General features: G+C 37.5%; 1 pseudogene; it reads right to left on the reverse strand.

Moving 5' to 3' along the window:
* The window catches only part of LOC118975890 (hsc70-interacting protein-like), a 50,331-nt pseudogene extending 39,177 nt beyond the window's left edge, over nucleotides 1-11,154 (reverse strand).
* Nucleotides 11,155-13,039: the final 1,885 nt, after the last annotated feature.

The following is a 13,039-nucleotide window of genomic DNA, read 5'->3' on the forward strand; positions in this document are numbered from 1 at the left end:
CCATGGCTCATACAACACTGAGTTATAATTGCTGATTTCTTTGTCCATCATCATTACTAAACTGGTAGCATGTTGATTTCAGGGACAGATTACTGTTCATTGCTATATCCTCAGTGTTGTCATAACCTCAAGTGTATTGCAGAAACACAATACATTCACATAATATAACAAAGAAATACACATGGATGGATGAACAAACAGCAAGATGTTAAACTGACCAACAGGTTAAAAGAAAACAGGGTAAACACAGTAAAGGGAATAAGCAAAGTAGGGCCATCAAAAATGTGAGAATTGTTGTAGTTCAGCAAACTCTTTCACAACCAGAAAAATCTATAAACTACTCAGATTCAGCTTATATGTAAGGTGTGGGTTCATTTGGTATTAATGACTGTTGGTTGTTTACAAAAATTCCAAACAAAAAACTTTGCCAGTGAAGTGACCAGGATATGCCACCCCCAAATGTTCCACTTAAGCATATGGATTATTTTGACTTATAAGTACTTGAGAAGTCAGTGCAAGAGCACTCTATCCTTCTTTGACCATCTGAAAGCATATTTATCTCCCATGTGAAAGATACCCTCCCCGTACCAGGAGGGCAGAAGGCATCCTTGTAATCAGAGAAAGGAAATTTAGGATCAAGGAGTTGTATAAACAAACCTTGTTACTTCTTCGTCGATTTACTAATCCAACCTGAAGACACTTTGTTTTGTCAATACTTCACAAATTTATTGTTTCTGTGTCTAGATGGTCTAAAAGTTTTCTGTTTTGGCCACTTCTTTGAGTCTCTTAATTTTATGTGGTTCTCATTCATACAAACTTAAATTTATTTATCTCCTTTTAATCTGTCTTATGTCAATTTAATTATTAGACCAGCCAATCAACCTAAAAGGGAAGAAGGAACGAGTTTTCTGCCCCTTCCCTAGTGACCAGAAAAGACAGCTGAATGCAGAACTGAAGTCTTCCTGCTTCACATAAACCATCCTGTAAGCTCGGTTCACACCGTATCCCATCACTGTGTGTGTTTAATTCAAACATGAAGACCTCAAGACAGGCTGGAGGAAAACAATCAGTTCCTGACACCTACATCCTTGAAATCATAAATCATCCATGGTCCAGTGGTCACCCTAGACACAAAATGTACCTTGTCCCTCCTCTCAATCCCCCAAAGGTTAAAGGCATCACTCCAGTCAGAAAGTTTCCACTAAAACTTTTCAGATCTCCTTCAACTTCAAAATGACCAAGTGCAGCACAGGTACTTGAGGAAAAGCTGAACAGGCAGTGCTCCAATTACTGATTAGTCCTGTGTGGCAGGAGTTGACAAAGAGTCGGCAGAAGTAGAAGACTGGTAGTGAGTGGTTAATGAAATATTTTTGAAACTCTCCCATTCTGTTCATATCAGGAGAAATTTTACAAATATGCTTTCTGTTTGTAGTAGAAGCTGTATCTCCCAGGTCACATTAATGATCTTTAATTTTTCTTTTTTTAGTTTTAAAAAGCTGGGCAAATGGTTTTAAATGGAAAACAATATCAGGTCTCATTGTGCATGAATTACTTTTCATTAGCATGGTTTCTAATAGGGTTTAACTTCTAGCCATTGGCAATCATTTGTGTTTAGACGTATTTTCTGAGAAGGCAGTCATTTCTGTGTGGCTGAAAGCTCTGGAGATACTCTAGTGACTAACATAGAAGTCATAATAACTAATTGACATTGTGGTCTCTAATACAGAAAAATGCCTTTGTCCATGTGGGATACAGTGATGAGATTTCTTTAACCCTTGGTGAAAACATACTCTTTTATAAAATACAAAGTTCCTAAGTCCACCCTCTCAAGAAATACATGGAAATCTTATTCAAATCAATGGGCTAAATACAAAAGTACTTAACCATTAAATTAGAGAACTTTAGCAAAGCAAGAATGGAACTGTGTTTAACCTGAATAAGAACAACAAAAAAGAGAATTTCTAACCTCTTTGGAGCAAGAAACGGTAAGTACAGCAAACGCAAATGAATCTCTGTTAGTAAGAGGATGGAAATGGGTAGAAGAAGTAGGAAATAAATATATTCTTACTTGAGTGACATTCTGTACAGTGATCTAAGCGATGCTGTAGGATTAGCCCTGGTCATGAGAGTCTGCCATAAATACACAAAGACTACCTTGGAAGCAAGCCGTGTGGGGATGTAGTGGAGCATCTTTGCTGAAAGAAGTACTGGAGGGAACTAGACCAAAAATCAAAAGATGGGTTTTGGTGTTGCCAGTAGTGATATTTCCTCGCTTATCATCTTGTGTCCTTACATTATTCCAGAGATGGTATTTTATACCTTTTCCAGTTTCCAAAGCTGGTTGTCCAAATGAAGTGGACAACTGGCTATTATTTCTCTGGCTTCTGGAGAGCAGCATGATTTTGAGTAAAAGGGAGCATTAGGAACAACCAACAACAATGACTATTAACATTTACCAAGAACTGTCTATGTGCCAGGAACTTCACCAAGAGCTGCGTGTTTATGCCCTCATCTAATCTGCACATCTCGGTGATGTAGACACCACAGAACAGGACCACCTCATTCAGAATTGGGTCTAAAATTATCCCTTAACTATTTAGTAAATATCACTAATATAATTTAAAAACCCATAGAGATAAGTATGTGAATAGGTGGATAATTCTAAACAGTCCCCACTTTCTTAAAGAGTTTACTTCTTTTCATTTTAGTGTTAAGTCTCAATCACCTCAATGCATGTGATGTAAACTAACTACATAGTGAAATCCAAAGAGGATTACAGTATTTAGTGTAACTCCAGTGGGGGAAGGATAAGTTATAGAAGGAGCACACTCAGATGAACCACAGGATGCTACCCTACTGTACTTTACATTTGAGAAAATGCAGGCTCCAGGAAATAAGTACATTTTCCAAGGTCAAGAAGGTAGCAAGTGGTGGAGTTGGGGTAGAAGCTGGAGCCTGCTGGTATCACCAATGTACAGTTCGCATGGCCAGTGGAAGTAATATTGTGTACACATTTCAAATAGATACAACTCCCTTTGTTAGCAAAGGGCCTACAAAGAGTATTTATAAAACAGATAATAATTACGTATGGTTAAGTTAAAACATAAACAGAAAAAGATGTACACAGCAGGGAAGGAACATTGGCAAATTCACTAATACTCTGGAAGGATAATTTTGTGGAGTTATATATTGATAAGCAAGTGAAAATACCAACTAATTCCAATGTAACAGAGTATTAAAATGCTCAAGTTTTAAGGTATTTGTGAAAAAAGATTGGTTCAATGACTGATCTCAGTAAAGCCTGCAGAATCTGTACAAAAGACACTGAAGGGTAACTCCCCTATTATCTTTTCTACTACTACACAAAACACACACATTTACTGCCTAACCAAACCATTTTTTTTCTCAAATGGAAATTGCTTTTCACTTTTACTGAAAAATTCAGCATGGAACCAGGAACATAAGTCAGTAAGTCTTTGGGAAACTCGATTGGATCCGATCATACAAAGTTTTTCAGAGCTGGAACAGGCTGGTCTGATGCTATAGTCCGTCTTTATGTGTTGACTGATGCAACTCATTTTTATGATTCATACAACCTGTAACTTACCTCATTGCAAGAGAGTACATTGGGCCAGTCAGTCATCCCAGTTCTGTTATTTGCCTTGATTCCTCTTCAGACTTTACCAGAAATTCTTCAGGTGTCCACGAACCAGGTGTCTGGAAATAATGTGTACATTCTTATGTGTTAGTTTTCTCTGTAACAAATGAAAAGTTTTAAACATGGATACATAAAGCTTTGATGTTTTGAAATGATATAATTTATTTTTGCCTTATTATTTTCACAGTAATTCCTAATCAGCATGTTTAGGAACATTTCTACTTTGAAGTATTTCATACATAACAAACCCTACTGTAGTCTGAATCTAAATTCATTGCTTCCTTTTTTTGAAGGGCAAATGGCTCTGCTTCTTTCAGAGACCATTCCTTCTACTTGTCACATGGACATAATAATCCCTTTGGCACTTTTCAAGGATTTTGCCCTTGAAATTACTCTCTCTGTGTCCTCTTAGTCACTTACATCATTCTCATCAACATACAAATAAGTTCTATCAATTAACTTTAAAAATCCTTCCTTGAGACCAAGCATTCCTATTAACCTGGTTTCATTTCTCAACCTGCAATTCACAGCAAAAGTTAGAAAAATTATGGTCAATATTTGTCTTGACTTCTTCATTTCCTATTCATTTCTTTTATATAATTTACTTTGAGGCAATTTTAAACTATTAAAAATTTGCATGAACAGTACAAAGAACTTCCAAATCTTCTTTACCTAGTTTCCACAATTATTTATATTTTACCATATTTGTTTTTTCTCCATGAATATACATAATACATATACTATTATCATTATTATTTTTCTGTACACTATGGGTAACTTGCTATATAGTATTCCTTTCTCCTTAAATACTACAGTATATTTTCCTAAACCAAGACAGTCTCCAACATAACTGTCACACAATCATCCAAAACATGAAATGTACATTCATAGACAACTACAGCCAAAACTGAAATTCATTTACATTTGTCAACTATCAGTTAAGGATCTTTTCCTTCCTGTCCAAGATGCCACCCAGGATCATGCTTTGCATCTAGCTCTCATGTCTCTTTAAGAATCTGGAACAGTTATTCAGCCTTTCCTTTCCTTTTACAGCCTCAAGGTTTTTAAAAAGTACAGATCTTTCATTCTGTGGGGTGTTGCTCAACCTGGTGTGTCTGAAATTTCCTTGAGTTCAGACAGGGGTCATGCAGTGTTCGTAGGAATAGCAGAGAAATGATGCTGAATCCTTATCGGGGCTCCAGGAGGCTCCTGAGGATGATCTTTGCACAAGGAGGTGATGGAAACATTGAACCAGTTGGTGTCTCCCTTGTCTGTTTGTTTACTGTAAAGTCACCATTCTCCTCTTTGTGAATGACATACCCAGCCTAACCCTCTATCCCACTTTTGATAGCTTTGTGGTGTGTCAGCATGACTAGGCTGAATTATACTTTCTAGAATGTTTGCAGTAAGTAGAGCCACACAAGAACCCTGTGGGTCATCTAGGGTGTGGAAGTGAAGCAGCAGCCATTCTGGACTCTCACACCAAGTCACTTGTCTATTGGCTTGCCTCATGGGTGCGCGGCTGCTCACCTCTCCCTTGTTCCCATCTCTGCTTCTCGGACACTTGGGCCAGGCCAAAAGGAACTGACTTGTGTGGACACAACACACACCATCACCAGAAGCATCAATCACTGACATGGGTGTTAGTCCATCTTCAGGGTCTGCAGCTTCTGCTTATATTCCAGTTCATTCCTACTTCCCTCACGCCCCAACTACCTTGCATCCATTTTTCCCTCACTTACTGCCTGCCCTTTGGACTTAGAGCTCCTGCATCACACAGAGACAGCAGCCTGCTTAATTGGCTTCCACAACTGCAGAAGGCCAAATACTTCTGCAAGAATATGAGATATACATATATAGTAAATATATAAGTTACATAATGTAAATGTATTATAATATGTAGTAAAATAATAATTATAAATCATTACATGTTTTAAATAATGGATAAAATATATAATATATCTATAAATTATGCATACATATATGTAAAATCTTTTCATGGTTTTGCTTCTCTGCTTGGACCATGACTGATCTACTGTTCTCATCAATTCTCCGCCTAACAGCCTTAACATCCTCTCATGCCTTCCACTTGAATTAGTCAGTCCTGTGATATTTATCAAATGTTGCATTTTCTATATCTATAATTTCTCCTAGATTTATGAGTTAGCATAATGCTCTAAGGGAGAACTTCTTCTTCTCCCTGATTTATTTACCTCTTTATTTATTTATGTGCTATGGGCCTATAAATTGCTATTTGTTTTTATGTGTCATAAAACATTATTTCATAATTCATTGTTGCTGCTCAGGTGGTCTTAGGGCGAGCTAGTGGGAGTCAGTTCCCTTTAATCTGGCCCCATGTCCCTTTTGAATTATCTCCCTCTGTCTTTAAGTCCTTCTTTCCTTTCTGAAACAAACCAAAAAATTATGACTCCTTGTGTTCTTTCCCTGTCTTACTCCACAATTAGCTATTTTTCTAAAGGAATACTGTTCCTTTTAGCAAATAATGGTATTTAGACATAAGACAAAACTTGGGACTTCTCTTAGTTTTATACCTTTCTTTTGTCCTTTCCATTATAAACCAAATGTTAGCTTCTATTGCTGCAGAACAAATTACCACAAATTTAGTGGTTAGAAACAACACCAGTTTGTTTTTTCTCAGTTTCCATGAATCAGGAGTCCAGGCTCCGTTTAGCTGCTCAGGGGCTGTAATCAGAGTGTCATCTGGGCCATGGGTCACCTAAAGCTCCAGGTCCTCTTCCAAGCTCATCAGCTTGTTGGCAGAATTCAGACCCTTGTGGTCGTGGAGCAAAGGTGCTCCATCAGTTGGGGTACACTCTCCACACCTAGAGGACCCCTCAGGTCCTAGCTAGCTGGTCCTCTTACAATATGGCAGCTTGCATCTTCAAAGCCAGCAGAAAAATTTTACTCCAGTCTGCTATGAGAAAATGTCAAATGCCATCATATTCACAGGTCTTGTTCACACTCAAGGGAAGAAGATTATACAGAGCTCGCATAGCAAAGGGTTAAGTCTTAGGGACCGCTTCTGAATTCTGTTTACCACAAACCTTCAATGATTTCTTACGGTCTATTTCTGAAATTACACAAATTTGGCCCTTTCTCACCATTTCTACTGCCACTATCTTAGCTCATGCCACTTCTGTCTCTTTCCTTTTTTCTAATAATCTTGTCTCCTTTCTTCCACTGTTGCCTCCCTATACCTCTATCCCAAACTAGCCAGAGTGGCCTCTTAAAAACATATGTGAGAAGGTGCTGATGACCTTCTTTACATCTTCAATAATGTCTCACTGCACTCACAATGAAACCCATAATTCTTCCCACAGCACAGTCTGCGCATTGTCTGCCCCTGCCCACCTACTGAATCATCTTCCATTTGTTCTCTGGACACGAGCAACCATAGCCTTTCCCCCTCTACTTTGCAAATGGGCCAAAGTTGCTTCCTCCCTGTGTCTTTGCATTTACTCTGGACAAATTTCTTTGGTTATTTGTATCTTAGTTCACATAATATTTCTTTAGAGAAGTTTTTCTGATGCTATAAGCAACAACATTCGAGTTAACTCACTCTGAATTACATCGGCCCATTTATTTTTTTCCCAGTGTTTATCATCACCAGGAAGTATACTGTTAATCTCTTTATTTATATGCATATATTACCTACCTGCCTAAATAAAATGTTAGCTCCATGAAGCCAGGGCCATATCAATATAATTCACTAGTGTATTTCCAATGACTAGTATAGTAATATGTTTGATACATATTATGAAATATAGAGAATCAGCCCTGGCTAGTGTGGCTTAGTGGATTGAGTACCGGCCTGTGATCCAAAGGGTCGCTGATTCCATTCCTGGTCAAGGCACATGCCTGGGTTGTGGGCCAGATCCTCAGTAGGGGGTACACAAGAAGCAACCACATGTTGATATTTCTCTCCCTCCCTCTCTCTAAAAATAGATAAATAAAATTTTTAAAAGAAAGAAATATATAGAATCATCAGTAATTTTGAAAGATACTAATTAAAAGGTCTCAAGTTCTGAGGTTAGTTTGTGATATGAAAAATTATACATATATATATATACAAACACATAGTCTCTCTAAATGGTTTGTTTGAAAGCAGCATATTTAAGAGTTGATATTAAATTATTTTATAATATTAGAATCTTTGTTGGATTCTGGGTGAAAAGCATCTCTCCAGGGACAACCTTTTACTACTTCCAGCATCGGAGGCCTGATAGTTTTGCAATGACCCTGCACTGCATATTCTCCCACAGTGAATTAATATCCTGGCATATTCTCCCACAGTGAATGAACATCCTGCTCCAGCAATTTAGTTTGCCACATCACTAATGACAACAATAATCAACATCATTTTTCCAGAGACTGTAAAGATGGAAGATCCTTTAACAACTTTGAATTTATTCTCCTGCCACTGACCCTGGGCAATCCAAATCCTCCCAAAGCCATTTCTCACTGTCTCATTGAGAACATCTCGGGGGAGAAGGTGCAATGGGGCTATTGCTTGTTGGCTCCAGGTCTCCTGCCCCAAGCTAGTACAAGGGGAAAGGACATGGTTAATTGACCTTGGATATGCTCTGTGAGAGCTCTACCTGGGATGGCTTCTGATACTCCAGATAATTCCAGATTCTTCCAAGTCTTTTGGGGGTGCAGTCCTTAAGAACCTGACTGAATATGATATGCATGGATGACATTTTCTGTGGTCAGTTTGCTAAGTTAAACTGCTATACATGGCTGAAAAAAATTAAGAGCCTCTGGGTAAAGGGCTAAAATGTACCAGGAATGCTTAGAAACTGTTTATATGCTTGGTTTGTTTTACAGTGTTTTTGGTCTTTAGCTTTGATTGGATTGTTTTACTGAAACATGAAGGGCATTTAGAAGGCAAGAAAGTGAATAGGATACATTTGCAACAATATGCCCTAAAGCAACATCTTAATGTCAGAAGTAAATTATAACAACTTACATTACTGATGACATACATTATAATTCAAAGCTGAGAACTACACCAAGGTTGTTCTCACTATGATATAGAAAGAGGTTTCTTTTGTACTTTTTTGCAACTAGATGAAGGTCTTTATTGATGAAAATGATATCAACAAACGGTAACAGAAGAAAATGCATATCTCCTGAAATACACAAAAACATTTTTTCTGAAGCTTCCCAAAGACTTTGCATCTATTTCACTGAAATTGTTCTTTATTTTGTAGGCAGCATGAAATGAGTTGCTCCCAGTGTTACATATGTGACTACCAAGATGTCAAGAGCAAGTGTATCTGGAGTTTGACTAGATCCATTTCTGACATAAGTGTTCAGTTGAGAATAATAGCACAAGCAGCGATGACAGTTAAAGACTATTAAAACCAGTAGGAGCCTAAGTAATTAGGATATATTTGTCGACACAGTTTTTACTCCCTTAAACTCCTACATGCTCTTCTTGGTTATCTTTCATCGTATCCAAAGAGAGAATATTTGTTTGCATGCACACAAATCTTTTAAAATCCAAATTGAGACCTGAATTGGTTCTCAATGTATCAACAAAAGAGTTAGATACTTAAGGAAAGTCCACTTTACTATTACTATAAAAACACTAACATAAACCAAGGGGGAGGGTGGAATTAGGGGAGGGAGGAGGGTTTGGCTGCGGTCGGGGGAGTGCTGGTGGGGGGAAATGCAGACAACTGTAATTGAACAACAATAAAATAATTTTAAAAATACTAACATGAGATGAGGCCACAAATATAAAGGAGAAACATGGAGCCATCACAGGAGCATTGTCCAATGAAAACAGGAGATCATATATTGCTTAATACATAGCATGTAGAGTTTAAAGCAATACCTTTACAGATATGATGATCCAATATAGTATTTCATATCATTCCAAATACATTTGGCTCTGGCTGGGTGGTTCAGTTGGTTGAAGTGGCATCCCATACACCAAAAGGCTGTGAGTTTGACCCTTGGTCAGGATGGATATGGGGCAGAAACCGATTGATGCTTCTCTCTCTTTTTCCTGCCTCTCTAAAGTCAATAAACATATCCTGGGGTGAGGATATATATATATTTGGTAACTGCCAAATGTCAATTACTGCCTGAACATTATTCTTCTTGTGTGTGTGCACATGTGCACGGGTGCACGTACAGATCCAATTAAATTAGATGTAGGTCTCTGGCACACTTAAACTTCTGACAAATGTCCAATGATACATTCAGCCAGGAGAGATTCAGCCATTGTTTTACAGGCTTGGTCCCAGTAGCTAAATGCAATTACTCAAAAGCCTAAGGAAAATCTATCTCTGCCTTTTAATTTGGTTTCACTGTATTTCCAGCTGTCTTGCAGATTTGACTATCCTGTGGGTTTGCCAGCTCCCTCTGCTGGTACTCTTATGACCTAAGAATTGGAATGTCAGAGCTGAAAAAAAATGTGATGATCTTTTAACTGTGACAGCATAAACAATAAAAATAAATTTTTAAAAAAAATATAGAACTTCAAAAAAATAAAACGTTATTATGAAATAAAAAAGAATATCAGTGGCAGCCATGGCTGTACACTCTCAAAGTCTCCCTTTGGGAGAAAACCAACTAAAAATATACATATTATATTATGACAATATATATGATGTCAGTAGTTGTGTTGGCATCACTGGTTCTCTGGTGGAACACCTAGAAGAGGGAATAAACTCTTCTTTTTTTTCTGATTTAAAGACATCCTTACTTAAAGAGGTTACTGTACTAGCCTATAGTGAGGGGATAGGAGAGGTGAAGAACTTCTTCACCATTTCGGATGATGTGCCTTTGAATATGAACCGACTCACAGCCCTGCCTGGAACTGAGGTGGCAATTGCATGACTGTTGGACAGAAAATGTGTTTGTCAGAGCCTGTAGCCCATCTCATGAGATACCAGGGTGGTTGGTCTGAGTGCTTTGGAATTGTACTATGTCAGACAGCATCCCCTAAAGGAAAAGGCCAGGCAGAGTCAGGAGGCTGGTGTTCTGACAGTGAATTTACAAAGACCATCTTATATTTTTAGAATATTCTTACCTTCATGTATATATTAACGAGAGAGTGAGAGCTCAAAAGCCATTTTTTGCAATTAAAAACTGATTTAAGGCAGTATAATTCATAAAAACTTAGTAAGTGTGTTCTTTAGAAAATGCATTATCTCTAAACTGAGGCATTTACAATGTAAGGCAAGGCACAACACTGTAGATCTGAAAGGAATTATGAAACCTCCTGGGCCCGTGCTTCTGAGTGGTTTATCAGTCTAACCTTGGGCACGGGAGCTCAGGTTGTTGGGATGTTTTTCTTGATGTTGAGCCACATTTGGGCCTGAGGTGACCATGCAGTCTGGGCCTCGTTCCACTGCTAAATGTCCTGGTAGCCACAAAATAGGCCTTCTGATTGGAGTCTGAACATTGTCATTACTATTGTCTCTTCCCTTGGCATCTGTGCCACAGGCAAGTTCAGTCATCGTCGCTGTAAAACCTGCCACACTGTTGTGGCAGGTTTTTGTGTTCTGTGACCTCATTTAATTTTTAAATTTAATTATTTAATATTTAATTAACTATTTAATGAGGTCAGAGAATTGAAATTGCTTTATTAATTCTAAAATTCTAAAAGGGTATTTGTAAGTGTAATTATTTATTTCAAAGCATAAATACTAAGGCTATCAAGAAAAAGATGATAGTGAAAATTCCAAACTAGGATTACTGGAAATGTTAACACTTGTGGAAGCTGTGATTCTCTATAGATAAAGCGAGTAAGGGTGGTCTCTTGATGAATATTAACAACATAATTCTTACAAGCCATGAGAAAATACTGATTGTATGTTAAATAAGAAGACCCATTACGTGTATGTAACATAATGCCCCTATTTAGCCTCAGTCTTTCTCTGTCCATTAAAAGTTGGTCCTGTCAATATTAAAATTGGCTACCCTCAAACCAGCCATTGACAAAATCTAATCAGATTGGGTTTTATTTAGAACATAGTTATAAAAAATATTTAATGACAGTGAATAAAATTTGTTTTTCTGTAGTTAACTAATACAGCAAGAACAGCTTAGTTTAAAACATATTCAGATGATCATAAAATTGAGCCTTTTTTCTGTTTTACCAAAGAATGAAAACGAATACATTATGTTTGTAAAACACTCTATTTTGCAAAGTGAGAAAGTTTTACATGTTATCTTATTTGATCTCTACTTAATTACTCTGGGAAGGCATGGCAGGCATACGGATGCCCAGTCTTCCACTAAAGAAGTGGATCCAGAGGCTTTTCCCAGGTTCCATCGTTACCACGCAAGGGGCAGAGCTCCTACCCATACCAAGCACTTCCATCCTCAAACCCTATGCTTCTCATTGCCCAGCATGATCTATGTCTCTTACATACTACGATCCTGCCACAATCCCTGAGATTTTTCTTGTTTCAGTTTTGTTTCAGAATCGGATTCCTGTAATATGGTTTTGAATATACTATAGGTTACCTCTGCTCTAACTTCTTTAGAAAGTTGGAGACTTTCCAACTTCCCATCACTTTAATATTAAAATGTCCAATGCCACACCAGCTTTAATAGTAGTAGCCTTATCCTTCCAAACCAGTGAAATAAAAGTATTTTTCTATTTCTTAAACATACATGACATGCAGAACCCAGCCAAGGATTCAGTATTGTTAGAGATTACTGGCTACGTTTAAATCTAATTAGAAAATGACTATAACTTGAAATTAATGATTCATAATAGCTCTTTAATTATCCTGGATTTTGTTTATAACCATAAAAACACAGTGCATCATTATGTATTTTCTGTTTAGCTAATAAGGGCTTGGAAGTTCTGCCTTGTTTCAGTGCTAATACAGACTGGCATAATATCATCCATGTGCCCAGCCAGTCACCTGGAAGCATTATGATATTTTCACTCATACTGATGTTTTCAAGGGCTTAACTTCCTCTTTCAAAATCTCCATTTCCTCTTCCAGCCCTCCACCAAAAAGAAAAAAAAAAGTGAAGATTCAGGTGATTTAGGTGTAATGAGGTTTTGTGTTTCCCCTTCTGACTTTTGTCATTGTTTTTTACATCATTAATAATAAAATGTATTTGTATCTGGAAGCTGCTTATCTCCCTCTGTGCAACAAATTCATGTTGAGAACAGACAAGCATTACGTTTAGTAATGAATCCTCTAAGCTTTTATTTCCATCTGTTTATGCTGCCATCTGTGTGTGGTGGGGAATGACAGGGGAAGGTGATACAGAAGGGTAAAGGTTTATTAAGAGGATGCTGAGAGCAAAAGAAGAAGGTAAGTTCATTTAGCCAGAGTCTTGTCCACGTATAGATTCAATCAACCTTCTTACAGTTTTCTC

This window comes from Sturnira hondurensis, unplaced genomic scaffold, assembly GCF_014824575.4.
Source record: "Sturnira hondurensis isolate 20B ecotype Veracruz unplaced genomic scaffold, ASM1482457v3 Scaffold0000256, whole genome shotgun sequence".
NCBI lineage: Eukaryota > Metazoa > Chordata > Mammalia > Chiroptera > Phyllostomidae > Sturnira > Sturnira hondurensis.